The 27,198-nt window shown below is 47.0% G+C and overlaps 1 pseudogene; it reads left to right on the top strand.

Annotated features, from left to right (window-relative positions):
* The first annotated feature begins 13,275 nt into the window (after positions 1 to 13,275).
* On the top strand, positions 13,276 to 14,051 carry LOC115321009 (annotated as a pseudogene).
* Positions 14,052 to 27,198: the final 13,147 nt, after the last annotated feature.

Genomic DNA, 27,198 nt, shown 5'->3' with positions numbered 1-27,198 from the left:
TTTTTTTATTTACTGAAAAACCTGCATTTCCGTGAGGCATTATGTGAGGGGTTGGGTTACATCATATGTCTTTGAGGGCTACATGTAACACAAAGTTGCCCTATAATTCTATGAAGACTGTAATATAATATGAAAAACACCACTGAGCTCCAGAGAACATCTAAAAAATCCTGAGCCAGCTTGTGGCGCATCGCGTCTGCACGCGCCTAGCCTTCGCCTCCGCCTTCTCGGGTTCAATCCCCGTCGCCGAGAACGAGCAGACGTAGATGTTGCATCCGCATTCGTAGAAGACGACAACTCCTTGGAGCGCCCGGCACTGGTAGACAGCACCGCATTCATCGCGCACGTGTTCTCTCCCGGCGGCCTAGCTGCTCCTGGAAGCCAGAGTTGCGCGTTCATCCCCGTAGCGCCGTCTTTCCTGCATGGCATGTTGATCCTACTTCTCACATGACTGAATTCGGCAAATAGCGGCGTCGCGCGTTCGAGGCGCGTGGCGGGCTCAAAAGGAGGGGAACGTACGCTGGGACACGTGCAACGTCGACTTTCCTGCTTGGCATTTGATCCCGCTTCTCACGTGATCAGATCTCGGTGATTAGTGGCGCGGCGGCACGTGGAAAACAGACGCGCAACTCTTGCTCCCGTAGGAAACCTATACAGGAACTCTAATGACCGCAGGATAGTAGCGCCACTGGGCGGACTCGGCGACGGACGGAAACGTTCCGCTCCACCGCGATGGATGGAAACTGTACGCGCCTCCAGAGAGACGAGCCTAGGTCGTGTGGATGTGACGTCATAGCCCTCTCGACCAATCAGGATTTTGCGTCACGCCTGCGTTTCTAGACGTTACCGAGTACGGCGCGCCACGAGTTCCTTAAAGGGTAACTGTAAAGAAAAAAAAGTGATTTTTAAACAGCCTAATTGGGACAAGCATGTCACTCAACCAATATTCCGCGAAAAAACAAACTTTTTCTAGCAATATTTAAGCCACAGGACGTAATTTAGTCGGGGTCACAACTTCTCCACATTTGAAACTCCCGCTCTTTCGACGCGCGCGGCGTGGCTCTTATACGTCACTCCGCGACGTCTAATACCAACTTTGTGGCGCGCGATTTAAAACGGACGAAATAGCCGCAAAGTAAAATCAGTCTCGCGCAAGAAATATTGCTGTGAAAAACATTTGTCTTTGGCGGAAAAATTGTTTTGTGCCATGCTTGTCCCAATTAGGCTGTTTAAAAATACACTTTTTTTTCTTTGCAGCTACCATTTAACACTGTAGCGTTAATGTTTGCATTTTGCGCATCTATCGGCCACCTAGTCCACTCTTCCACGGTTTTTGGAAAAAAAGAATACGCGAAAAAGGGGGGGGGGGGGGGGGTATCAGTGAGACAGGGGTGTGGTTTGATTTTGTGCGAGTTATCTGTTCTTCCTGATACATAAAAAGGTTATTGTAAACCGCTTTCTGTCGAAAGGCAGCAAACTTTGTGTTGACTTCCTATTGAACATATCTCCGACTTAGAGTCCAAAGTCAAAAGGATACATACGTTGCACACAGAAAAGAGAGAAAATAAAACAGGTAACAGATACCCCAAAAGCACGAAAACAACACTTTTCACACCATTAAAAAAATGAGAAGAAACAAAACGTCAACTACCTTGGGAGGGTAGTATAAAAGCTTAGCATGAAATGAATTTTGTAGTTGAGGATGAGACCCTGTATATTAACTTTTCTTGTATCGATTATTTTTTCGTTTTCAAGAGTCCTTCAAAGTCTCAGTGTTTAAACATCATGAATAGTACGCGCCAGCTCGCTTGCATTTTGACTATTTTTTCACAAGCTTCGTCTCTCTGAAGTTACCTGGGAATGTAAATTAGATTTTTAGAATAAATTACGGTATGCGAGCCCGATTCTGGTTACGCACGGCATTGTGAAATGCGTTGCTGATGCTGTCGTGAGGTCGCGGTGTCGTTACACCGGAACAATGTAGAAACCCTGTTTCACATACCTGATAAGTGAGCCAGTGCCGCTATTCCATTGCTGGGCCACGATGCAGATTCGCGGTTGACGCCAAATTCTTCCATGAAGCCCACGTAAAAAAAACCCGACGCCGACTGTGGCGCTGAAGAAAGGAAAGCAACACAACCTGCCAGTATGGCAACGTGCCAGCAGGAGTCAACACCATGGCTCTTGGGGCAGTCTTTTTCCTCAGGCGTCGTCGGATGCCCTGTAGTGCTGCACAATGCCACTGCCATTCTCACTGCCAGTAGACATGAGAAAAAACAAACTTCTTGAAGGGAAATTACAACGAAATTTCGGCACTTATTTCTTGGTCTTTTGAGGTTAAAGGGAGCAGTATCACATCAAGTACACCGATCTCTTGTTGAAAAGACACAAAAAGAAATTTTATAGCAAATTAAACGATTAGCAAAGAGCACGTGGTGGATGTTGCTGAAGCCTAGTTTGTAATGCCCGTCTAGGAACCTTGACAGGTAGTGGCGATGCCTCTCTCGCCTAGAACTATACATGCTTTGAACGTGACGTCATCCCGCAAGCTCTCAGTGTACCACGAGAGAAGAGGGGTAGGAGGAATTCTCTCTTCAACTGGACTCTCTCTTGTGGGTCCCAGACATCGCTATTGTCCCCCTACAATATTATAGAAGATTAACCCGTGTCACAAAAACCGACCTAGTCCCGCCGGGCCACCCGTATTGTAAAGGGCGCCCCGTCGGCTGCCTGCGGGGCCATGTGGTCACCGCGGGTGGTGTGACACTCCCTGGTTGGCGCTAGTTAGCACCTCGCCGGTCCCGACTGGGACCCTTACTTGACTTGTTTATGGCCTCTTCGACTCCCGTTCGGGGGACGCTTTTGCCCGATGCTTGGGCGCGGTACCACTTCGTGCAACTCGGTAATGAGTTTGCCAGATGCCCCAGTTGAGCGTTTTTGGTATTGACTTTGGAGCTGGGGGCAACGAGTGTCTTAGCCACTGTGATGGACATTTTTTTTTTTTTTTTTTGTGAGGTATTGCGATTGTAAAGCGGGTGTGTTTTGTTTACTTTATTAGGGAAGAGCGCCGTTCGGTTGAAACTGGGAAACGGCGCGGCAGTCGACTTGGGAGGTTCGAGCGCGCAACCCGCTCTTCCTGTCGGTTCCGGGCGCAGCCTCGGGCCCCGCGGTAAAGGGGAAGGCCCGTCTGGACACTGTACGTCAGCTACGTCTGTGCTCCTACCCTGTGCGGCCTTCCTCTGCCGGACTGCCCCAGTGCGTCGACCGTCCGTGATGCGACAGCGACTAAAGCCAACGACCACCACCTCTGGCGCACCGCAACCACGGGAACCCATTGCAAGCGACAGACTTCAGGTGCTCCCACGCCTCTGCGAGCCTCGTCGTGCAGGATTGCGTCAAAGTGCCGTATCGTTTTTATTCTTCTTGTTGTGTATTTTCTGTCTTGCCCATACCCATTAAGTATCCCTTGTGTGCTTCCGCCTGATTGAGACTGTGTCTGCGTTATCCTTTTACTTTTCTCACCACCTTACTATAGCCTTTTATTAAATGTTTCTAGTGCTCTGTTATTCACGTGCCTTGTCTTTGTCCCCCCGTCCCTGGAGCCCACGTACTGTGGGATAGCGGGCGTCCGAACCCCCGTTGCGGTCTGCGGCGAGGGCGCTTCCCCTCTCGCTCCGCACCGGACCGTGACAACCCGTCACTCAAAATTCGTACAAAAGTAGCTTTGTGGTTAGTTGCAGTGGACCGATTGCTGGCGTTTTGCGGCAGTTTCGGTGGCTGAAACGGCTAGGACATCCTAACTACGTCAGTCTCGCCGCAGCTTTGCTGGTCTCGAGACAAGCTACGTCACGATTGCCCCGGATGTCACGTGCTCTCCGACGGCTGCTCTCCGAGCGCTTTCCAAGGTGGGCCGTTTAAAAGGAAAATACAGCCGTCAGGCTCAAAACACGAACGAGCGATTGTCCTTTACGAATATTGTGGATCATATATCTACTATTTTTGAACACGACGTGTAAATTTCAAGTTTCGTTAAGGTATCCTTTTTAGGGTTTGGTTGAGATTCAGTAGAATCGTTCAAAGTAGGGACTCAAGCCGAAAATAATAGGGAGTCCTAGAATAGCGTAAAGACGCTCGCATCTGCAGTGCGCACCACGGAAGATAAGCTCTCAGCGGGATTCTTCGCATCGGGAGCACGCCAAACAGGGGATCTTTGTACAGTGGAAAGTAAATGTACATCCAAGCAGACGTGTCGCCTTGTAGATTTCTAGATGTGGCCATGCAAACTGCCCCGAGCAATTAAAGGCAGGTATTCGGTCAGCCAATGCGAGTCTCGCGCTGTTCCGTAAGCACGCAAACTTGTATAGCGAGCGTACGAACGCATAGCTGATTGGGTGGCACGCGTATGGAGTGCGCGGAGTGTGGAGCACGCAACGCTAACGCAAACGCAAAGTGTTTGCGTTTGCTTCTGTAAGCAATACTAAAACTCTCTAATAATACTTCAAGGTTATGGTTACGGTCTGTATTTTTTAGGCTTGACAGACGAAAAGAAACACAGTGAAAGCTGCACGAATTTGGTTTATGTAGTTATGCTGTAATGGGGATATAATACTGCGGGTTGATAGCGACTATACGCCGACTAATTCAGTGAGATACCTTAATTGCCTTTTTAATTAGTTAAAATAAACGAATTAGAAATTCGCTGAGCCTCATCGAAAACCACTCCAGCCCACTAAGGCCAAATTTTGAAGGGAGAAGATAAGTAAAAGGCGACGCCCGAATAGATAAAAAATAGCTCGACTATCAGTAAAAGGTTTAAAAGTAGCCAAGTGTTTTAAGCATTCATTTGTGCATATTGAAGCATCTAATAGTTACGCGGGTTGATTTATAAAGCACTGACAGAGAGGACGTCAACGGTGACCTAAGCACTCGTTTTGTGCCATTATCAATGAGTTCCTGATTCACCGCAGGTGGCATAGACCCCGCCGTTTACCTCTAATCTGACAGCAGGATGGAACCTACGTGCTGGACGGACGAGTCATACATCATCCTTTCTTCCCGTAATCACGCTCCCACTCGTGCTCCTTGCCATATCCCAAGGGGTGGGGCTAGTAGTTAAAAAAAGGCAGTTGATGAATGGATCCGGCCACTGAGCGTCGGACTATTCACCCGTGGACTCGCCAGCATGATGGCCGCAAGCCCGCGGGCACGCAACGAATCCTCGCACGAAACTGCCTTTCCTTGATTCTATTTTTTATTTTGGCACTTTTTCTTCAACGGTTTCAACGCCGTTGCCTCCTCGCAAATTTCGCGGCAAGCAAGCAAATGCTGCATTTTGTATGGTTGAACATGTTCTAATTGCAGCATACTCGGTTTATTACGAGTCACGAGTGACAAACTACCAACGGAAAATTCACCAGATAGAACCTAGAATAGGCAAAACTAGTTGAATTTGAAGTAAGATAAAAAAAAAAGCGAATTTATGTACTTGTAGTTAGGAGAAATTTATAGTAGCTGTTTGTTCTCAAAAATAGATAATTAGAGCTGCAAAATACCTCAACTGGCAGCATTGCTCCAGTCACCCTAGAATTAAAAGCGTTCCACTGCATATAAAATCACGGCGAGGTGCAATTGATATGACTTATAATTAAAGAATTCAAGTTGTCAAAACACATATGCACTGTAATTTAAAAAATTAAAAAGCGCAAATAAAAAAAAAAAAAAAACGGACGAAGATGAGACACATAAAACACGGACTGGCGCTAACTTTCAACTGATTTAATCAAGGCAAACAACCCAGCACACATGCGTAAACACTCTTTCCCATGACGCCAACCACATCTGATAAAAACAACCCATATGCACAAACAACAGATGACAAGGATTCGTATCAGTGCAACGTGATTACACAAAATCATCTAGAAAGAAACTTCTTCGTTGTTCAGTCAAGTCAAAGGCGTGCTGACGCAGTTGTAACCCGATGGCTTTATAAGATAAGCTTCAACTATTTCCCTCTCAGTCTTGCTATTTTCGCTTTTAATAAATTTTGTTAATTATAACATTGAATAACACCAAAATCGCATAAAATGTACTGCAGGGTGTCCCCCCGCCTTGTTACGAACCGCTAGACGATGTTCACGCGCCCTTTCGTTCGCAGTATAGACTTTTCGAAAAAAGAGCGTGTGGCAGGTGCCATTTTGAGCGTTCGTGCGTATGGCGCGTGCTTTGCTCGCTTTCCTAAGCGTCAAACACGCACGTGCTGGGCTGTGAAGATCGCACACTGGACTGTGATTTTGTAAACATTGGAAAGGTCTATACTACATAGAGCCTCTGGACAGAGCTAGTAGAGTGCTCAGGGTGCCTAAAGCGCGCGCATAAGCTTAGCTAGTATCTAGAGCTATTTCCCTACAGGATCCAGCCAAAGCATCAAAACAAGGAACGGATTACACCTCACTAAAGAAAAAAAAACACTATTTAGGGTTTTGTGCTAAGACTGTGTAAGGTCGGTGTGCCTTTCGAGTATGGCGACACTGATTTGCGCTGTAGATATCATATTTGACAAATGGAGATGACTCCAAGCCCAGGATTTGCAACTTGCATGAGGCAGCTGCACAACGCACACCAGTACGATGCTCTTCCAGATCGAAACACGGGCAGGGGTAGGGTTTGGACACAGCTCCGGGGTCCTGCGGGGCGAGCTCTGTTTCCGCGTGCTCCGAGCAGAGTGCACTGATGCACTCGAGCACTGATGATTTTTTGTTTGTCTTCATTGCCAGGATTTGTCAGTGATCCCAAAATCACAGTGCAAGACACACACCGCTTAGGTACATAAGCAGAAAGTGAGCGCCTCATTCAAGTTCCCGCCCTGCTGCGTGTTGTCTTGCGTCTCACACAGGTGCTGTTAATGGCTCACATAGGGCACGTAGCATCTGGCGTTTGTCAGTCTGTTGTAAAACGGAGCCCGGTGTGGAGCAAGCCACCGGCGCCTGCCACAGCAGGTAACGAACGCCGTCCCTGGTTGGTTAAGCGGCACTTGCTTTCCTGACCTGGTCCTCCTATCTTTTCCAAGTTCTTGTAGTCTCACAAAATAGCCCTATCTATTACACCAGTTTCATACTCAAGGTACGTCGTGTGAATTGCACGGACGCGATGTATTTAAAGTGAAGAGCGTATAAAAATATTAAACATTTTTGTCGTCTTTCAAAAGAAACAATAAAAATTGTGAAAAGATCTGTTAAATTTGATTGATTTTCAGTTTAATTTGAGGCCGTTATTATTTTCTTTTTTTTTCAGATCGATGTTGAGTGGCTTAGTATATCATCCGTTAGACGTGTAAGAAGAATATTTTATTTATTTATTTACCTCCAAAGGCCCACAGGGGCATTACCTAGATTACATTTACATTACTCTGTCATTCTTTATGTCGAAAATGTTGGTAATTGGGAGGACGAAGTTTGTTAAACATCTGGGGATTATAAGTAATAACTTACAAGGTATACTTGAAGTTAAAGACTTTAAATGAAACGATCGGCGAGCACAGCGCAATAGGGCCTTTCGTGTGAATTGTGTGCTCACTGAAACTGAATTGCCGATTAAACTTGCAGTGAACATTCATCCTCTACTTCAATTTATAGCAAACTACTCCTCGGCGACGCCTTGCGCGTTGTACGCATGCTTATATTAAGAAAAAGAAAATTCAGCCTTGAGGTTTTAATATATTTTTTTTTAAATATACGCACATAACCTAATTCGATATGAGTTTCCGGTTAGTTTTAAATGGTTCTGCTTTCGGTTAGGATTCATGACAAATAAAAATGCCGGTTTGATTTCGATTACGTTTGCCGCACAAATTTATCTCACATAGACACTAATAGCTTGCGGGCCAGCGAGCAGCCTGAAAGGGGGAAACTCTCTGAATTTATTATTTTCGACTGAGAAAGGTTGAGACCCTCCTCCTCCTATTCTTTTCTTTTTCCATCAATGAGTTTCCTTCTGTTTTATGTCACTCTGAAGTACTCATGTATGCTGATAATACAGCATTAGTTATTTAGGGGGCACATTAAGTGAACTACAAGGTAAAGTAAATGAATAACTTACTAGGGTCTTAACGCAGTTAACTAGTAACCAACTCACAGTTAAAATTAAAAAAAATCTAATTACACTGTGTTTCCCTCCAGGAGAAAGCAAACAAATTCTGAAGAACTAGCTATATACTTAGATAACGCGCCGTTGCTGCATGTTTCCAGTTACAAATATTTAGGTGTCTTGCTTGAAACCGATACGCACTGAAATAATCAAATTAAAAACACATGTACATAACTTGCACACGGTTGCTACACACTGCTAAAGGCTCGGGAGTTCCTTAATTCGTCTATACTGGGCATTCTATACTTTTCATTTGTACGTCGTCACTTGAGCTACTGTATAAAGTCTTGGGGCGGAGCATATACCACGTATTTAGAGTCACTCAGTCGATTACAGTAAAGGGCTTTGAGACTCATCACTTACCCTAGGTATACTGAACCAAGTAGTCCTCTATTTAAATGAGTTGGCGGGCTGCGACTAGACTTCCTATACAAATTAAAAATAGCTGAAACAGTCTTTAAAATAATAACAACCAACGACCCACTTCCGTTACATGTATTTAAATTACAGTTACGTAATACGAGAGCTGCAACAAATAATCTGTTTAGTTTGCCATTTTGTAGAAAGGTTTCTTTAGGAGGAATTCAACGGTGCCCTAGTATCGAATGATATCCCTACCGACATAAAATGTAAACCCTACCTTTTTCCATGCTTAAAGAAGTATCTAATTAATTTGAGAGCCAATGAATAAGTTCAATTTCATATGTCCTGTCTTTACTTTGAAATTAGCATGTATATTGTTTCGTGTATACCTTTACGTGTGCGTACATTTGTTTTGTATAGCTGTCACATTGTAATGGTTTTTTCTAATGTTGGACCCGCGACTAGCCTTCACGGCTATGGGTTTAACCAAAGATTGTGTATTTAAATAGAATAACAACGGAATAATAAAGAAAGAAAGAAAGAAAGAACGAAGAAAGCAAGAGAGAAAGAAAGGAAGAAATAAAGAAAGAAAGAGCAAAAAAAGAAAGAAAGAAAGAAAGAAAGTAAGAAAGTAAGAGGGTTGCTGCCAGCTGGAAGTTTGTGTTTGTTCCTCCCTTCTCGCTTTTTTTCCTCAAGTTTAAATAAAACGCGTTGTCGATACGGCAGCCGTGGTCGCTGTTGTCACTATTCCAAAATTGCAGTCTGCTACAAGTATCTTTAGTGCCGCGACGTAGCTGCTAATCGACTCGCCTTGCTGTTTATCTCGACGCTGGAATTTGTAGCGACTGTAGAGGTCAGACGGTCAAGGATCGAACTGGGTTCTCAGGGTTGAGACCAGTTCTTCAAAACTGACATCTCCTGGTGTCTTTAGTGAAAGTAGAGCACGAACGGTCTCGAACGTCCCAGCGCCACGCAAAAGTAAAGCAAAGGTGCTCGTTTCTTCACCTGATCGATGATCGAGTTGGCCACAAAGTAGAAGCTCAGCCATTCGCTCCAGGAAGATCAGCACTTGCCCATGAAGACTTCGATTGACCGCTCCGTTGTCGTGACTTGTGGCCCGCTGTCTCATCGTAGACGTCAGGCTTCGCAAGTTCGGATCTAGCTCCTTGTCGCCAATGTTACGTTCAAAGTTATGTTGTCAGTGAACATCCATGAAATGGGGCAATATTATATATGCCAGGAAATACAAGGAAGAAGAGCGCGCCATGCGCCTGTGTCCGCGCACTGCCGTGGAGGAGGGAGCGCCGTGTGCTCTCGTATACAACACTTGACGTTATGAGCGACCCTGCTTGTTGTTGCCACTAAAGCGGCATGCCAACGCCTCGGAGGTTTACGCGTAAACTCAAAATTTTATTTTCTAGAAAATATAATTACTTAGATGAAATATTATGTAGGCATACTCATGGGTGGATGTTGAGTGCATAGAAAACATTTTAAATGATGACCATCATCATTTCGATGATGATGGTCTCACGTTGAGATATAAGTAAAATATGGTCAACTCTATCTGCTGATAATTATCACACGCTTGTGTTTATAACGGATAAATATATTTTTCCTTCCAAAAGACTGATTCTATCGAGCCCTCGAAGATGAGGAATCGAACAGCACGATGCACCACGGGGGCTGAACCAATTACGTCACAGGTGACGTTAATTGGTCCAATACAGCCAAAAGTGCTAGGGTGCTGGGCTACCCATGTAACGCAAGTAATGGGGCCTATGTAGGGCCCGCGTGGTCAATGGATCGGGCAGCCGCTGCAAAACCCAGGTTGGCCCCACGTGGGCGCAGCGCGGGCATGCCCAACGTAGGCTGCCCATGTAATACCCTCGTGGGTCCCACTTCGGCTACGCGAGGGCACGCCCGATTTGGGCTGCTTGTGCAATACCGCCGTGGGTCCCACCTCGGGCCTGCATGGGCCAATTTTGTGAAGAAAGGGACTCCACAGCGGCAAAGCGCGGCCATGCCCAACTTGGGCTGCACACGTGAGACCGCAGTGGGTCCCACCTTGGCTGTGCGGGGCCAAATGCGGTATGATGGCTCCACGGTGGCGATGCGGGGACGTGCCCAACTTGGACTACCCACGTAACACCCCAATGTGTCTCATTTTTCGGCTTTGCTGAGGCCAAGCAGGGTTTTAAAAGCTACTTGAAAAATGTACCTGAGATACAGTTACAGTTAGTCATACGAGAAGGTACCTAGGTACATGCAGTGCACTTCAAACTTAATGCAGCACGGCATTTGCCGTTTCTGACAGGGTCTGTGGCGGCCGATTGAACTATCTGAAGAATGTTTGGGTTCCTGATATTCTGACCAGACCAGAAGAATGTCTGGGTTCCTGACTGGCGGAAAAGCGGGTGCAGGAGGTTAACAGAATTCTTAAGATAACGACCGAAGAAAAAAACGAGTTCCGGTTTGGACTGCTCAGTTACAGGGCCAGTCCTTTGGAAGACGGCAAGTTTGCACGAGAGCTGCTTCAAGGTCGAAAACTCCGGATGCCAATAGCAGACTTCAACGAAACACCACGCACAGTGGTAGAAAAGCATCATCAGACGCAGCCGAAGAGGACTCATCTTCCACCTTTGCGAGCAGGACAAGTGGTCCGCATCAAGGGTGACACATGGGAAATGAAGGCGAATATAGTGAAGAGGACGCGGCCCAGGTCTTATCAGGTCGCCACAGAAAATGGGAACGTTCTACGACATAATCGCCAACATCTGCTCGCAACGAAAGAACTGTTCAGGCTTTCCGAAGAATACCCGTCAGATGAAGAAAACTCAACGACGAGACACCGGAACAACTTCAACGACCCTCAGGCAGCGCGGCCACGACAGCACCAGAGCCGAGGGGGTTCACACGCTACAGAAGACCTCTAGAGCGGCCAGGCTATGGCGAGAACTTTGTTCAAGGCTCATAACACGTATTCTCGTACCGAGTGTCGAGTTACTATGCTGTCCATATGCTGTACTTTTTTTTTGCTTTTCATTCCTGTAAAGAAAGGAAGATGGATCGGTTTGCTATGTCACGGTACACGCGCGGAACTTGTTATCGGGACGCACACTCTTTTATCGCGGCGCACGCTCTGTAGCCACTTCCTCCTTTCCCTCTTTTTTAACTTCTTTCCATTACACCCGACAAATACGATAACTGAATAAACAACGTGTTCTTATTCTGTCCGGAACTGGCTCGTTCGTGTCTTCCATAGAAATTCCACAAAACGCCAACATGGGCTGCCCATGTAAATCACCCGTGGGTCCCTCGTGGGCTTTTCGAGGGCCAAGTTTACTAATTGATTCCACAACGGCTAAGCGTGGGCGTCCCAGAGGTGGGCTACCCGTGTAAAATTCCCGTCGGCTCCACCTAGGCTCTACGGAGGTAAAATTCATGAAGATGGGGGCTCCATAACGGCTAAGCGTGGGCGTGCCAGACATGGGCTGCCCATGTAAAACTCCCATGAGTCCCCACTCGGCTGAGCGGGAGCCAATTTAACAGCGGTGTAGTTTATACTGTGGTAAAGCGTGGGCATGGCCGACCAGGGTGTAATGTGGGAGGTGCAGAAAAAGGAAAGGATTCCCTTGGATTAAAACAACAACGTACTGGTATTTATTCATTGGTTAGGAGCCATTTTGCAGAGTGTTCCAGTTGCCAGATCAAGCCAGATTTATGGCTAGATTACACTACGGTAGACACTACATTTATCGCCTTGAGAAAATAGTTTCGGCAAGACTGCAACACTAAAAGTATGCTAAAAATGTCCGACTGGCAGTGGAGTTCTCTTTTACACCAGTTATCCCCCTGAAAAAATAAGACTCAAAGATTTGGTTTGCTCCGATGCATTTCGTTAACTTGGAATGTTTCTGTGAAAAAAAAAAAAAAAATTCCTCACCAACCTTTTGTTAGAAAAGAAAAGATTTCTACGCTGCAAAGTCCGAAAGATGACAAGGAGCACGACGAACTCTTGTCAGATAACGGCGCTCGGCACAGTTTGGTTGGGTCGCTGGCGGTGCAGATGGACCCAAAGATGAGGGATGGTCTAAAGAGATGCGATTGCCAGGGTTGGCTGGAGGGGGCTCTGGGTCTTCGATGTCCAGTTCTTCTCGTCCAGGCGTGATGATCACTTGCGACGCATCCTTGAAGAAGGCGACGTTTCGCGTTATGACTTTCCCATTGCAAGAGGCCTTGACGCGAGATCCATGAAATTCAATGACTCTGTGGGGCTTGGGGTCGTAGAATGGAGTGAACTTGTTACGCCGCTCCTGTCAGCAGATTACACGTTTACCAGGAACAATCTTGTGATACTGAGTGTGTCACCTTGCATCAGCAAATTCTTTGTTGTATCTTTTCCTGGATTCGTCGTTTCCTTGTGCCTTGATGTGAGTAGGGCTACTGTTGTCTGGGTCGGGGATTACCGGAAGTAGGTTGCGCACTGTGCGCTTAAACACGAGCTCAAACGGTGAAATTCCTGTAGACCCATGTGGGGTGGAGCGGTAGGCTAGCAAGAAGGATTGTAACTCGTCCGTCCAGTGCTTGCCTCCGATTCTGCTAGTCAAGGCTAGCTTGTTGAGCGTTCTCATAAATCTCTCTACCTCACCGTTTGCCTCGGGCCAAAGTGGCGTGACACGGTGGTGTTTGAATCCGAATTCTTCAGCAAATCTTGAGAAGTCTCCGCTGTGAAATGGAGGACCATTGTTAGTCTTCAGCACCGTTGGAATGCCGAACTGTGCGAAAATGGTACGTAGTTTGCTGATGACAACTGATGCGGCAAGTGTCCGCAGGATGTTTACTGCTGGGTGTTTTGAGTGGTTGTCGATGAGGATAATTGCGTACTTGCCATCAGGAAATGGTCCAGCGAAGTCTAGAGACCACTCAGTCCAAGGACACTCCGGTAGTTTGGACGCCGGCAGGGGATCGCGGTGGTGTTCAGGTGTTGCCGCCTGGCAGGCAATGCAGCCCTTCACAATAATGTCCACGAGCTTACCTACCCCAGGGAACCAGAATTTGCTTCGCAGTAGTTGTTTTGTTTTGACGATCCCTTGGTGCCCCTGGTGTGCAAGATGGACTGCCTTATCCCGTAGGTTGGCAGGTATCCTAATCCGCGTCCCTCGCAGGATCAGCCCTTCTCTGGACACGCTGAGTTCACTCATTGCTCGGGAAAGTAAACGGAGAAGTTCAACCGTCCAGGCATTTTTGTCGAGTTGCGGCAGTTGCAAGGGGCTCTGGTCACCTTGGTCAGCTGGGGGTCTGCCTTGGTGTCATTTAAGACATTTTCCAGGGTCATGGTGCATGGTAAGCTGTGCCGTATCATGCAGGCCACAGTCTTCTGGCATCTCTACAAGAGCGCGAAGCCTGTTTTTCTTTTCTGGTGGGGTCTGTGGTGGATGTCTAGACAAGTAATCGCTGGTATTAGTTTACCCCTTGGTGTGTGCGAAATCGAAGCTGTATATATATGGCTGAAGTCGAAGTGCCAGACGTTCGATCCTCGTTGACGGAGAAGAACCTGGGTTAGGCAGGATGTTGACGAGCGGTTTGTGGTCGGTGAGCACTCAAAAGTTGGTGCGGAACAAGTAGTTCTGGAATTACTCGACGGCCCAGACCACATGCCAACATCTCTCGTTCTATCTCAGAGTACCGCGTTTCCACAGCCGTCAAGGTTCGGCTTCTGTAGGAAACCCCCTAGTTCCAGTTGCGGAGGATTGGGCGAGAATTGCACCGAGTCCATGTGGTGCATCATCAACAATGAGATCTGCGCTCTTCTCGGGGTTGAAATAGGCTAGAGTAGTAGAGTTAGAGACCATGCCTTTGAGCTCGTCAAATGCTCTTTGTTCAACGCTGGTCCAAGTCCATGGAGTTCCTTTGATGGTCAGCTGGCGCAACGGTTGAGTCGGGTTTGCGAGGTTGGGGAGGAAACGTCCGTAGTAGTTGAACATCCCTAGGAGACTCCGGCTTTTATTTGCATTTGTTCGTGGGGCAGCTTTCTGGAGAGCCGACACCTTCATCGGATCTGGTTGTACTCCAACACCCAAAAAACGTGTTAAAAAATATGCTGCCCTTGAAAAAAGCTACACTTCTTATGATTTAGCGTGAGCCCACCCTTACTCAGACGTTCCAACGCTGCCTCAAGGGCTTTGTCGTGGTCTTCCTTGGTCGCGCCGTAAACCAGGATACCATCATTGACGTTAAGCACGTTGGGAATGCTGCCGAGGACTTGTCGTATGGTGTCTTGAAATACTTCTGCTGCTGAGGTGATACCGAAATTCAGACGTTTGTACCTGAAGAGTCCGCCGTGTGTCGAGAAAGTTGTGATTGGCCAGGAGTCTTCGTGCAACTCAAGCTGGTGGTACCCTTCCTTGAGCTCGAGTTTGGAAACACTGCTGCTCCATTGAGTGCTGTGAGGATGTCGTCAACTGTTGGCGTGACGTGCCGCTCGCGGCAGATCGCCTTGGTGGCGCATCGCATGTCTACTCACATCGCAAAGCTTCATGGTCGTGTGGCTTGGGCACTGGAACAACTGGAAACACCCACGGTGTTGGCCCTTCTGTTTTTTCAATGATGTCCAGTGCTAGCAGTCTAGTCAGTTTGGCCTCTAATGGTTTCCTCATGGCAAAAGGGATGCGACGGTGTGATTGTGCGACTGGTGGCACACTGTCGTCCACATTGCAGGCGCATTTGTTGGTCTCGAAAGCATCCAACTCTCCTGAAAAGCTGGGGGTACTGTTGCTGAATATTGTTTTCCGTCAGGGTGTCTTCGACGTTGTAGGTGATGTGGACTAAACACAGACGTGATGCCGCAGAAAAACGCAGAAGGGATGGATGGTCACCATTGACAACGAAGATTGCATCTTTGGCTTGCTGAACTTTGTGTTTCATGGTCACGGAAACTTTGCCAAGCGCTGGCAGTGGGAACGTTGCACCGTATGCGAAAAGGTTTACACCTGTTTGCTCCAAGCTGTGGCGGAGCCCGAGTTTCGTCAGGTCGCTTGATCCCACGGTTGACACAGTAGCTCCTGTATCGAGGGTGAATTTTACTGGCGTGGCCGTTAATCCTCCGCGATCACTCGCGGTGACCTCGAGATGTCGCGTGAAGTGTAGGTTGTGAAAGTGTTTTCGTCACTGTCCGACCCAGCGTTCTTGCATACAGCACGGGCGGTGACTGGAGCCGACCGACATACTTTGGAGAGGTGGCCAACCTTCTGGCATAACCAGCAGGACTTGCCTCTGGCTGGGCAGCTGGATCGAGCACCGTCGTGCGGCCACGATCCTCCACAGTTGTAGCATGTTGCATCCGGGTGTTGACGACGTGAATTATTACGAGACTCTGATGGGGTTTTCTGGTGGCGCTTGGACGGGTGGTGGTGCGAAGACGGCTTGGCGTTCACTGCTATTGCTGCCACTGTGTTCTTGTTGAGCTGGTGCTGGCTACCTTGTTCCATCAAGGTGACGTTGGGCTCCACTTCTTCAAATAACCTGCCCTGTTTGAGGATTCGCTCCAAATCGAGGTCATGCTGCATGGCATAGCGGCAAAGGCGTGAAGATGTTGTAGACAGCAGAATCTGATTTTTGATATCTGTGTCTGGATCGGCGAAGGCGCAGTGTCGCGCCAGCTGTCCTAGTTTGGCATAAAATGAGTCAAGAGAATCTCCTTCTACTTGCTTGGCTTGCCGGAAACGGTAGATCTCGAAGGTTGTGGAGACCCTTGGAGCGAAGTAGGCGTCCAGCTTCTTGCGTGCTGCGGTGTAGAGCGGGCTTTCGCCAGCGGTGCTCGAGAGAGTTGACGCTGTTGCCGCAGGTGCGGTCGCAGAAGGTTCGGGGAGCGTGCGTGCAGTAGGTGTCATGGACTTCCTCCCCGATGTAGTGTAGCAGCAAAGTGGTCTTACGGGCGTCGCTTGTGATGCCGCAGGCCACCACGAAGTTCTCGAAGTGTCTCACCCACTTCAACCACTCGGTGCCGACGTTATTGGCGTCAGTGGCACGCGCGTTGAAGAGGGAAAACGTGGGGCGCGTGCTGTGCTCTAACCCGTCAAACAAGATGTCCGTCGTTGGGTGTGGAGGGGTCCGTGCGGTTCAAGATTGCTGTTGGGCGATTCTTGCGTTGTCCTAACGCATCCTTCTCGCCATTGTAATGTGGGAGATGTAGAAAAAGGGAAGGATTTCCTTGGATTAAAACAACAACGTACTGGCGTTTATTGGCTAGTTGGTAGCCTTCATGTGTAGTGTTCCATTTGCCACACCAAGCCAGATTTATAGCTAGATTCCACTACAGTGGACACTACACCGGGTTTCCCACGTAACCCCCCCCCCCCCCCCCCTCGGGTCCCACCTCGGCTCTGCGGGTCCAAGATAGCTACTGTGCAGGCTCCAGGGTGACAAAGCATGAGCATGCCCTCTTAGGCTGCCTAAGTAAACTCTCAATGGATTCCACCTCGGTTGTGCAGGGGCCAAGTTGGGATTGATCTGGGCTCCTTAGTGAAAAAGCATGGGCATGCCCAACCTGGGTTGACTATATAAAACCCCAGTGGGTCCTACTTCAGTTGTGCAGAGGTCAAGTTCACATTGCTGTACTGTGGGCTTCACGGTGGCCTGGCGTGGGCATGATCAACTTGGGCCGCCCGTGCAATGCCCCCGTGAGTCCCACTTCGGTTATGAGGGGGCCGAGTGGTCGCCACGGGGACACAGCGTGGGCATACCCAACTTGGGCTGCCTATGCAATGCCCACGTGGATCCCATTTCGGCTATACAGGATCAGAGATGTACAAGGGAGTGGAGCTCGGGGCATGCCCAACTTGGGCTACCCATGGAATGGCTCCGTGGGTCCCATTTCGGCTATACAGGAGAATAGTTGTATAAGAGAGTGGGGCTCGGTGCATGCCCAATTTGGGCTGCCCATGCAATGCCCCCATGGATCCCATTTCGGCTATACAGGATCAGAGATGTACAAGGGAGTGGGGCTCGGGGCATGCCCAACTTGGGCTGCACATGCAATGTCTCTGTGAGTTCCTTCGGGACTATCTGGAGACAGAGTTTTTAAAATTTATTTATCAATTCTATTATTTCAAACATGAAAAATAATGGGAGTGTAACAAAATGGAAGGACGAGATGAAAAAGAAGCTTGCAATACAAAAAAAAAAAGCTCTGAGCTACAATGGATCCCAGTGAGCTGGCAACTATTTACATAAAAAGCAGTACAGCAAGAACAATACATGAAAAATATTGTCCAATGGATGGTGACAAATTTGAAGCAAAGGCAGCCTTTACAGTGATGCGCCGATTATTAAAAAAAATTACATATTGATAAAGTTCATAAGTGTTGCTCAAGATACGTTGAAACAGTGTCGCATTCAACTGTTATTTCTCTACTTCTTTTCTTCCTACGACGGACTAAAGGCAAAAGCTATGGACCGCCAGATCCAATCACGAGCCGCTCAGAAATTGGGTGGTATTTTTTTTCGAGGCACGTACTGGTGCCCGCGTCTCGGATCACTGATGGGGAAGGGGGTGGGTTCTCCGAATCAAATAGCACTGAGTTACTCATAAGTTTGACATTGCAAAAAAAGCCACGACGTACAGGCTCTTTGCAGTGTCCTGGTAAGATCTGCAGGGGACCAAATAGACTCCCTGCATGTCCCACGAGGGGGACTTATGTGTGCTGCCCAAGTAGGCCGCCTGTAGGTCCCGCGACGGAAGACCAGGTGGGCTGCCCAAGTGGCCAGCTGTGGGTCCCGCGAGGGAACCCCGGTAGGCGGTCGAAGTCGGGCCGATTTGGGCCCGAGTTACAGCACCGACGTGGGACCCACGTGGGTTGCCCACATGAGACTTCCTTCCGCCCCCGCTTTGGAGGCCGCTTTGTGCTACTTGGGGGGTTATCAGCACGGCTACTTGGCGTCGTCACCGCGTTACAACCTTGCCGTATCCTTAGTTACCCCTCCCCGCTCCCCGCAGGAGTTGAGAAGGCCGAAAGAGAAGGGAAATCCGGTTCGACAGGGCTCGCGCGCACGCAGCTTGCCGCCATACTTCCACGGAGAGGCTCTGCTTTTTAGTGCAAAATGACAAAACGAAATTCGGTTTTTTCCTTCCTTTTAAAGAATGTCTCAGTGCCTTTCGAGCAAGAAATTTGTGTCTCCGAGGTTCGGCCAGAACGTGGTTGGCATTTATACAATGAAATAGGCGGTAGCATCTGGTTGCAGTATCTCTTTAGAAGACATGGCGTGTCAAGTCTCGAGCATACCACTGTCGATTCGAGGTTAATGCGATTAGGGTATTAGTCGAACGATAAGGAACGAAACCTAAGCAAGAAGCGATAGCATGATAGGCTACACCTTGCGTTTCCTAAACTATCAGTGGCTAGGATGGGATTTCGGTTTCGGCTATTGTTACCAGTGCCTGGTTTAAAGAACGCTCTTTACTAGATAAACGTGTTCAGTTCAATGTTGCAGTTCTGGAAGGTAATCAATAAAGTTGGTGAATGTCACCGATAACTTAAGGAACGCGGGGCGCGGCGAGTGCTGTGCACCTTTTTTATCGCTTCCCGACTGAGAAAGCTTGAGGCGTCAGCTGATAAGAATGCAAGAGAAACAAATCTCAATGTGAATTGGCAATTAGCGAGAGAGGCGACAGAACAAATAAAAAAAAGAAAAGCAACGAACAAAAAACAGAGAAAGGGGAAATTTATTAAATTAAAAAAAAAAGTAAAAAAAATGCAGAGTAAAATAATTGCCCTGCAATTGTGTTGCTACGCGAAACGTTCTTTTCCTCGCTAAATATAGAGAGGAAACTGAATTTTATTATAAGTCACGTGACATGATGGCACGTAACGTCCAATATTTCGATACATTTAGCGGGAAACTAATTTTGTGTAAAAGTAACTTCCATGAAATCACCCGATATAATTTTCCCCGCTAAATATGCCGCGGAACCCGTAGTGGCGTTAATGTCTCGTGACGTCAAGCGTGACGTAAATTGTTCTGCTAAATCTAGCGGCGTAATTGAACTTATGTAAAGCTGACGTGCCACGAAGTCATGTGACGTTATTTTTCCACTAAATATGTCGGGGAAACTTAATTGGTGTCTAGGTCACGTGACGTCAATTTTTCCGCTAAATCTAGTGGTACAACTGAAGTCATCTGACATCACAGGCCACGGCGCCATAAAATGCGGCTTCACGAAGTCCGGAATGACTAGTCGGAAAACGCTTCATGCTAAAGAAAAAAAAAGATTAAAGTAGCAAAAGGGGCATCTAAAATGAGATGTTTTCCGTTTGCCTGGTTGATCTGTAAATTTATACCTACCTTTTACGATGGGGCTAGCCTTTTCCCCCGGAGCCGTGGAACCGCAGTTCCACTGAGCGTTTCGCTAAAACCAACCGTCAGGGACGAAGTGTGCCTCTCTGCTGACGTGAATAGTTAAACAGAGATTCTACAGTCTTTTGACATTGTACAAGTGCAATCGAAAACAAAAAGAAAACAAAAACTATAAGGACTGTACGCAGCTTTTATTTTTGTTTAACAGCTGTATCTGCGGGGCTGTTTGTTTTTTACGTAAGCGAGCTGAAGGCTTGTTTTTAATATGAAGCTTTTCAAAACAGCTTTTCCCAAAACGATTGCACCTTTGAAAATCATATACAAAACGATCTAGGCGAGGAGCGTTCGCGTGTTTTCATACTGTCTCGTTTGAGCAATTTTAAGCTAACCCGCGTTACCTACCCTTTGTTTTGTAAACTCTTTTCAATGTGAGGTTACGATATCTTAACGCAGACGATAACCAAATAGAATAAGTTAACTGGTCATCCTTTATTTCGTGAGTGTATGTTAGAACCTGAATCCACTTGTGTTATTGTACCAGCGTAAGTTATTATGTAAAACTTGTGGGGATCGTGATCCCTCAACATTCTGTCCGGTCAGCGTTTTGGCGCGCCGTGGCGGCCGCGCTGACGCAGCGAGAGGTGGCGCAGCTTACCACTGTGAGCGGCTTCCTCCTCTCCCCATTTGGGGCGAATTTCGTTACGAACCCCCGCAGAAAGGAGATCGATGTGTCGCTCCTTGATTGGCCCCTTCGCCCCCGCGGATATCTTAAAACCAGCGGTCAGCGGGATCTCCGGTCTCTTCTTCCTGGGATTCGGCGGCGGCGACAACAAGAAACCGTCCGGCGCACCTGCGGGCTTTTACCCCGTCCTTTGTATCTTTGTGAATGACCGTTCGGCCGTGGGCGATCTCCCCGTCCGACGGCGTTCACCAGCTGATAGCCGCTGTGTTCTTGTTATTTGTTTCGTTGTCAATAAACAGAGTTTATCACCGTGACCAACGTGACTGGTGTCTGATTGCGCTCAACGAGCAGCATGCCACGCGAGTACGAGCCCGCTTCGCGGTAGAGCGTCTCGCCGCGAGCGTGGTACTCCCAAAGGCAGTGGCCATAATGAGAACCACAAACTATAAAGTATTTCGATACTGGCACTAATTTGAAAGAGTCCCACGACATGAGAGCTGAGACATTAGCGAAGTATGCCATTTTTGTTGACAGAACGTGTCCTTTGAGCGGTCGAAGCGATGTTAGAGTTCTGCCCTCATTTTGACGCCTTTTCGATTCAACGCCACTTTTATCCGGCCTATAGATTTCCTTACCCTTATCCGGAAAACAGAAAACTGGGAGCCTTTATTACAGACGCGCTTGCCTTTAGCCGGCTCCCGGATTTTCTTACCGACAAAGAGTAAGCAAATCTGGGGAGAAAAGCAAAAGCTATAGCGCGTGTATCATAAGGCGTGTTCGCCTAAGCCTGTGCCTCCCCTCCTCTTCTCTCACCGTAAACAAGGCCATATGTTGTTCCTTGAAAACGCGCCAGTCAGAAAGCCGACATTAGCCTGTTGACTTGTTCTATAAGCTTTTAAAAATATATTTAACCGGGGCGCCGTCTTGGTGCCAGCGGAAATGGCGGCCATGTAGCCAAACACGCTCAAGGTGCCTTTCTCTATGTCCACAAGCAGCACGCTCCATGGGAATCGTTGCGTTTTGGCATACAGAGATATCGATCCATCTTGAACAAAACCCAACACTTATTTTTTACTACACACACTCGTCGCAAACAGAAGGGCCACTGTCTCGTATTCCGCTCGCTTTCATTGCAGTTTTCGTTAGTCTCTCGACTGCCCCGGCTGCTGATCTCCTCGGCTGCATCCGGCCGCTGTGGTACAAAGTTCGGCTCGCACGCAGAGGCCAGCCGATGCCGTTGTTGAAAGTTCCAACACGCCATGCTTTGGTAGTAATTCAATTACAGACATTGAATTACTGTAATTGAATTACTTTTCTTGGTAATTTGTAATTTTAATTAGGATACTTTCGGTCAAAAGGAATTGTACTTGTAATTCATTAACTTTCTAGCGTCAGTGATTGCAAAAATTTCAGGCGCAATTACAATTATTTTTGCCGAACGTTGCGGCGCCGACGGAACCTCTGTGAAAGCCCCAGCTCTTGCACAAGCGGCCTAGCTCTCGGTGAAACACACGCACAAAAACACGCACTCACACACACGCACAACATAAATAGAGTCGCATTGTTTGTTGTGTTGCTTACACTGCGGGCTGAGAGACAATCCTCTTTGGAGCCTACCTCAACGGCGCCGTGTGGCGCCATCTGCTCTGCGAGCAGAAAACAATAGCGTAAACATGCCGAAGAATTGAAGAAAATTGAGCTTCAGCTATTAGTTGAGCGAGGGAATTTCAATTGTCTATGAAGTCCTTTTCTTGTTTTTTGCCAGTTTTTTACGTCCCTCTTCCAGTACTGTCGCATATTTGTATCTTTGTATTATTTTCTAGTTTATTTCCTGCTAGTTTTACTTTGTATATTTTTTGCATAACCATTTTGGAGACTGACCTCGCTCCTGTGAATATTGCTACCAATAATTCCTGAGCCCCAGATTCGGTTCTGATATATTTCTGAGCCAGTATAATTTCAACTCAATGTAAATAATTTACAATACCATGATGTTTGTATGTGAATACGGTCGTGTTAGCGCGCGTGGATTTTAGTTTTATATTGACAATTGTAAAATATTCACATGTGACTAATCCTCGCATTTTTATTTGCCGGGGTAACAAAAGTCTGTCAACCCAATTTTTTCTCTAGCGATCTGGCTTCTTCCAGCATATGAACTAATTTATCATTATTTATAAAAACTATAAGAACGTAGTACTTCTTTTCCTCGAACTGTCAAGTTCCATCATGAATTTAACAAAATTCATAAAAAGGAAGTACAATACCTGCCATTTATGCAGCGATGCTTAAGCCTCTTCATACATAGGGGCAAGGAATGATCGAAAACGTTGCATTCTTTACAACTCGTTTAAAGCTATATGACCCAAGTCGGGTCGCACTCGGAAATAAGTAATTGTAAAGTAATTGCATTACTTTTTAAAAGTAATTTAGAATTGTAATGAATTACTTTTCACATCGTAGCAATTGTAATTGTAGTTAAACTACTTTTGAAGCAAAATAATTGTAATTAAATTACATTTTGAAAGTAATTTACCTATGTATGACACGCTCATCAAGTAGCTGCTTCCATGTCAAGCCCCAAAGGCCCGAAATCGCTCCAGTGAATCACCGAAAGCAATAAACACAAACATATTGCCGGCAGAAAGCACGCGGTTCTTGCCTGCCACGCGAGTTGTAAATACTATATAGGGGCTGTGGAGGTGACCCGCTATCTTTTTCTCGGGCTACCGAAAACAATGGTGTCGTATTGGTACGCCGAGTTGTCGGAACATTTTGATGCTGATTTAATTCTGAGAAGTTCTTATAAATATACTCAGCAGTTTTTGTTCCTGCAGTACCGCTATATGCCACACAGTGTTTGCAGTCGTGCGTGACACGGTAACTTAGCGCTTTTAAGGAAACTTAAGGTCCAAAAATATTTCGCTGGAATGCTTAGAAGGCGAGAGTTTCGTGCAACTTTGTCGGAAACATTTAGGGAAAACTCATTTTCGAGAACATTGCGCGGGAGTCACAGTGTGTACCAAAACTTAAAAAAGCCAGGCTAATCTTGTACTAAAAATTCGAAAATCATGCATTGCGCGTTTGAAGATTTTATTTTTTCTACTAACTAAAACCTACGTAAAATAAAAGATGCAGACTATGAAGCGTCGAATGGAGTGCAATATTGCACGCGTGGGTGGTACCACCACCAAACCTGCGATCGTTTTTTTATCCAGTCTTTTTTTTTTACAAATACGGAGCAGATGTTTGAGGCTAGAAAAAAAAAAACTTGTAAGAAAGGCTTTAGAGCCATTAAACGATGTAATTTTGAATGTTCTGAATTTGCTCGGTTGAATAGCGGCGTCTAACCGTTCTATCATGGTGCCCAGACATCGTTGGGGCCTTTCAACACAGACAAGTCGGAGGACAATCCCAGAGAGAAACCGCAGTATTATTTCCATACATGCTGTACAGGTTATCGTGACATTTTTCGGAGTCTCGAAAGAACCTTGGAAGCCAAACAGAAACAATAGGAAGTTTTAGAATAACGTACGCTATATTAGCGCATGCTAGCGCTAAATTTACGGCTTGCGTTAGCGCTCGCGACGCGAGAGTTTTAGAATAGCGTTTCTCCGCCGCGACGCAAAAGCCCAAACAGCTCGCCTTGCAACGCCACCTAGAAAAGTCACGATTTTATTTCACTGACGAAATGCTGTAACTTAAGAAAAAAACAAGAATTTTGGTTCAGAGTAACATTTTACATTTGTTTAAACGTGAGAATGCGACTCGAGCGGTCGACCGGTCGTGTCCGCATGCGTCGCCTCGGTAAGAGTGTACTGAGCTTCGCCGATAAACGTCCGCTCGTCGCAAGCATCAAGTTGCCGGTGATTGTTGCCCACCTTACCGGGTTTTCCAAACCGAGTGCAATGTTGTCCCGTATTGAAAATCGCAGTCGCGAGGATGCCGCCGACGTCGCGCTCTCGATGTTGCCAATGCGACCGCAGCCATAATCCTGGTGGCCTTTATTTTTTTAACTGTGCTCTTCTTGGCCTTAGCCAAGTCCTCATAACGAATCTTCTATGTAGGAGCGCAAAGACCCTTTGCGGACGCACGCAATTTCCGAAAAATAGCGCACGCAAAGCGCCAAACGTGGTTAGTACGGAGTTTTCGTAGACCGCGCTGCCCCCTCCGCTAACGTTCCGCAACGAAGAAGTTGCTACTGCGCCTGCGCGCCGATAGCCTTGACTGTGGAGTTCCCGGAGTTCCCGCTATCCTAGCGGGTTGCGGAGGGCCTTGCGGGACGGCGAAAACGATCTACGAAAACAAGAATAGTGTCGTCGCCGCTGCGCGGCGACGACGCTATTCTTTGCGGTCCTGGAAACTGCTGCCGCGCTCGTCAGTTTCCGGGACCGCTCACCCCATGGCGCTGCGTGTCCATCAGCGCGCCGTTGCTCCACTAGGCACGCGGGCACGGAGCGTCCAAGGTCACCATGCCCAGGGAAGCACACGCGCTGGCCGGTGACGAAAAGTACGCAGCAGACGAAAAAGGGAGCGGACGAGCGGCTTACATGCTTTCGCATTCACAACTCATAAGAAATGCTTAGGTGTACCTCAGTACTTTTTTCGAGAAGGGGTACGTATGGCCTACAGCGGATCTACAACGAGCCTTATAGTAAATCATTCTGTCTGAAGTGGACCGGTCCGTTCAACAGGAGTGCCCTTTGTCACCGCTTCCTTTTTGCATCTACATTGAAACACTATGTTTAAGTATTATCAAAAATTATATTGTTAGCGGGTTTAAAATTTTTTAACTGAGATACGTGTCTCAGCTTATGCTAACGATATTGCTGTGTTCTGTACGGATCACCAGAGCATAGTCCAAGTCGTTACCATAGTCAAACAGCTTTGCTGCGTTAGTGGAAGTGCTGTGAACTGAGATAAGTGCCTGGGTTTTTGGCATGGTGACTGGTATTCGACTTCGAGCGTGTTTGCTAATTTTAAGTGGAAAACAACACCGACAAGGTATATGGGCGTGCCCTTTGAGTATTACAGTGACAGCGAGCATTACTGGCGTAATCAAGTGGTGGAGATCAGAGATAAAGCAGAAAAATGGAGTGATAACGGTTTTTCAATTTCAGCACGTTCCACAGTTTGAAATTTGTTTCTTCAGAGCAAGTTGTGGTACGTGCTACAAGCGTTGCACTGTTCTCGAGTTAATGTGCAAAAGTTGCATCGAATTTTCGCAGTGTTTATTTGGGGCTCTTCTTGGGAGCGTACGAGCAGAATGACTCTCTTTCGGCGAGTCCGCGAGTGGGGACTAAGTTTGTCACACCTGTTTTGCGTCCATTAGTCAATTGTTTTATGCTTTTTTCGCGACGTTAGTGATCCCTTTCTGCGTACGGTGTGTCAAGTGATACTGGGTCGGGTAATGCACGAGTTGGTTGTTTCTTCGTCTTATATGTCAGGTGGTATTCATGGGTACCTCAAGGAAGTGGTTGCATAATGCCAGTCTTTTGTAGCTCGTTTTTCAATCGAATCTTTGAGTTCAGTGACGCGAAAACGACTGTATAAGGATGTTTGTGATGCTGTTTTTTTCTGTTCCTTTGTACAGAGCTTTGTTCTGTGCAGGGCCAGGACAGGACGTCTTGAAAAGCGTGAAGATAATGTTAGTGTCGCCCTGTGTGAAGACTTTTTTATTTAAACTACACACCGGTACCTTACCGGTTAAAACATGAATGAAGAAGAAGGGACTGTTCGTACCCTTGGTTGTAACACTGTTTCCTTTGTCAAAAACCGGAGACGATCGAACATGTCTTTCTGGAGTGCTGGGATGGCGTCTCTATGCGAAATGTCCTCCAGCGGACCTTGAAAAAATATTTTTTCCGCTAGACACGCATGAGACCAGGTACCTGCCCGTAAAGACCGAAGGTGACGCCCCGGTAAATTGCCTTATGTTACTGGGCCTGCACAGTATCTGGAGGTGTAAAATGGCTGTGCGACATGTAGAAAATGATACGCGTGAGGCTCGGGATTATTTCTGAAAAAGTATTATCTCACTCGTTAAAATCTATAAGGCCCAGCAGAGCGTGCCTGAATGACTTCCGTGTCTCTAAAGATTGATTTTAACAGATTTTATCTCCATCGTACTGGCCGAAGGCAGGCCTGCATCTTGTCATTGTCTTTCCTTTTTTGTGTGTTTTGATATGTTCGTGCGTTTTTTGACTTCCCTAAACTTGGCAATAAAAAAAAAAAAAAAGATAAAAGTAGAGGAATGGTTACCACGCTTCACTCTCGCGCGGAGGCCCAAGGTCCATTTCCGGAAGCGGATTTATTCTTTCAATTTACATTCTTGTAAGCTCGAGATCTTTGTTGTGTGATTGAGTTACGAATGTTCTATGCGCCGAAAGTTTTACGGCGAATGTTTCAGAAACCCACGCATATACATATGGGGCTCCGCGTGGAGAGCCGGAGTCAGTCTCGCCCCAGCGCTTGATCATGCTGTTTCGCCAACATCGACGCCTGCGACGCTAACCCTTTTTTTGGTTTTAGACAGGTTCGCCCCATTAAAGGTTTAAGTTCTCCAGTTATTTGCCGCCTCATCATTTGTCATCCGTGAGAATATTCTCAACTTTCAGTCACGTACCTAAGAAGAAAGGGATTTTGTCTTTTGATTT

Source organism: Ixodes scapularis, unplaced genomic scaffold (assembly GCF_016920785.2).
Source record: "Ixodes scapularis isolate PalLabHiFi unplaced genomic scaffold, ASM1692078v2 PGA_scaffold1__304_contigs__length_218370807, whole genome shotgun sequence".
NCBI lineage: Eukaryota > Metazoa > Arthropoda > Arachnida > Ixodida > Ixodidae > Ixodes > Ixodes scapularis.
This window is presented reverse-complemented; position numbering and strand designations above follow the sequence as displayed.